The sequence below is a fragment of the Sinocyclocheilus grahami genome, unplaced genomic scaffold, assembly GCF_001515645.1.
Source record: "Sinocyclocheilus grahami isolate Dianchi unplaced genomic scaffold, SAMN03320097.WGS_v1.1 scaffold609.1, whole genome shotgun sequence".
Classification (NCBI taxonomy): Eukaryota; Metazoa; Chordata; class Actinopteri; order Cypriniformes; family Cyprinidae; genus Sinocyclocheilus; species Sinocyclocheilus grahami.
This window is the reverse complement of record NW_015505788.1, coordinates 32,174-35,254: the sequence shown is the minus strand read 5'-3', so window position 1 is coordinate 35,254 and position 3,081 is coordinate 32,174.

Below are 3,081 nucleotides of genomic sequence, written 5' to 3'. Positions count from 1 at the left end.
ATTCACTCCCTCTCATGTCGTTTGAACCTGTTTGATGATTTATTGTCTGTTGAACACAAAAGGAAAAATTTGAGAGCATCTTCATGCAACTTTTTCCATACAACGACAATGAAAGCACCAAAAATGTATTTGAAAAACATAAAAGTACTCCATTTATGTCATGCAAATCATATGACTTCAGAATACAGTTTTGCATATACTTCTACCTGAAATATTACAAAATTTTTTGAGTTTGATAGTGGGTCACAATTAGTGTTGCTTTCGTCAACGAAAATTATGACTAAATATAGTCGTCAACAAACCTTTATCACGTGACGAGACGAGACGAAAATGCTGGTCATGTGACGATGACGATAATTAAATGTACAATGCAATATCGTTGACGAATAAAAACGAGACGAAATGTGGCTTACAAAATAAAAACTATGCTAAAATGTCTCTTCATTTTCATTGACCAAAACGAGACGAAACTAAATGTTATAACGTTATTTCGTTTCGTTATTATTATTATTTTGCAGTATTTCTGTTTCCTGTGTCTCGCTTCAGGGGCTGCATCAGGTCGCACTGCGCAGACGCAGGCGACGTCACTTCCTCAAGCCCCACTCGCGGAATTATTTAGAACAGTGTTTCCCAACCGGGGTCTGTCGTGTACGGAAGTTCTAAGCGGCCATGCATTATTTATTTTTTCCTTCTTGTTTATCCTGGGCTGTGGCCATTTCTGAATCCGTCAAGCCAGTTTCAGACACCTTTAAGTCGACTGAGATTGCTGTGGCCATCCCTGGAGCAGTCTAACTAGTTCCAGACACTCCTAGCTTGACGGACAGCTGCTGCTGCTCTCCTTGCTAAAAGTTAAGCCCATTCCAGTTGTGTCCGAGTCGACTGAGACCACTATGGCCATCACTGTCCATTAAACCAGCTGCAGACACTCCTGAGCCCACTGAGATTGCTATCCTTGCTTCAATCAAGTATGTTCCAATCATTCCTGAGACCACTACAGTTATCCAAGTCAGTTAAGTTAATTCCAGACTTTCGAGTTGATCCTGACCGATGCGGCCATCCCAAATTGCAGTCAAGTCATTTCGGGTCGTTCCAGTGTTGACCCCGGCTATTGTAGCCACCTCTGAGTCAATCAAATCCGCTTCAATTAACCCTGTGTTGGCTGATCAATATGTTGTCATCCCCCCTCATATGTGGAGAAGGAGAGGACATGCATTTCAATTTATGGGCCTTCCTTATGACGATTCAACCCATGGGTCCAGGAGGACCCGAGTCAAGAACCCTCAATCCCTGGGAGTCCAGAGGTGTCTAGTTCGTTGGCCTTGGTGTCAGAGTCTCAAGTTACCGTTACAAAGTATTCTTTCAAGCCTCCCAGTCCAGTTGACTCATTTACAGCCGTTATAGAAGAGACTGTTCCAGCCTTTCATGTCACGCCTTCAGAAGTTGATCCTGCCAGTCAAGTCCATTGAGATGCTCCTACCTGTCATGTCCACAAAAGTTGTTCCTGTTAGTCAAGTCAAACCCTTTGAGATCGTTCCTGTCTGTCAAGTCCACAGAAGATGTTCCTGTCAGTCGTGTCAAGTCCATAGAGATGGTTCTTGCCTGGTATGTCAGATCCAAAGTGGTTCCTGCCAGTTAAGTTCATGGAGATCATTCCTGTCTGTTAAATCATGCCTTCAGAGGTTGTCCCTACCTATTCTGTCTGGGCCATACAAAGTGTTCCTTGCCCACTGACATCATACCAGACCGGCTAGCTGCTGCTTCTAACGAGTCCCTCAGAGGATGTTCCTGCTAGTGAGGTTACGCCCACTGAGATCATACCAGACCGGCTAGCTGCTGCTTCTGACGAGTCCCTCAGAGGATGTTCCTGCTAGTGAGGTTACGCCCACTGAGATCATACCAGACTGGCTAGCTGCTGCTTCTGACGAGTCTCTCAGAGGATGTTCCTGCTAGTGAGGTTACGCCTACTGAGATCATACCAGACTGGCTATCTGCTGTTTCTGACGAGTCCCTCAGAGGATGTTCCTTAATATTTAGTCCTTTTGTTTATTCTCCTGCCTGTCTTGGAGTAATTTGTTTCTGTGGAGCTATGCTTTGTCTTGTTGTGGTGTTAGAGTTCCTGTTCCTGTCCACTGGTTCCCTTGCCTGGAAGCACCCCAGACACCGAGTTTATGGTCAACAAGTATCTGAGCTCAGCTCTCTGGTACCTTGCTCTGGTCTCTCTCCCGGCCTGGTCTTGCCGCCTCTGCTATAGTATTCTGCCAGTTGATGTCTGAGGCTGTTCCAGTGGCCTTCCCTAGCTATCTGTTTATTGTGTTCCTGTTGTGGTATCACCTGTGCACCTCACAACACCTGTGCACCTCACAACCCTTTTGTATTGATCTGTTTTGTCAATAAACCCTTCCCTAGGGGGAAGTCGTGGCCTAATGGTTAGAGACTTGGACTCATAACCCAAAGGTTGTGGGTTCGAGTCTCGTTTTGGATTGTAGGTGGGGGGGAGTGAATGTACAGCGCTCTCTCCCACCTTCAATACCACGACTGAGGTGCCCTTGAGCAAGGCACTGAACCCCCAACTGCTCCCCGGGCGCCGCAGCAATGGCTGCCCACTGCTCCGGGTGTGTGTTCACGGTTTGTGTGTGTGTACTGCTGTGTGTGTGCACTTTGGATGGGTAAATGCAGAGCACTAATTCTGAGTATGGGTCACCATACTTGGCCACATGTCACTCACTGCAATTGGGTCCTCCTTCCAGATCCCTGACAGTTATAACGACTTAATTTTCTCGTGATCTCGACAAAGTTTTTTTTTTTTTACAAAGATTGTTTGATCTACTGTTGTTATAGTAACGAACTCAACTTTGACACACATTTGATGGACAAATAAACCATGCGCTCTTACTGTAGCCTAGGTCGTGGATATTTCAGCAAATTTTGCTTCGCCTAGTAATAACGTCTACAATACAAACATAAAGGCTGATCAATCACTGTTGATATTTCCAGAGACAGTACGCTAAACATTGTTTGTGTAATTAGCATGTTTAAATGGTCAAAGCAACACCGCAAACACAGGTGGAGCGCCTTCAGGAT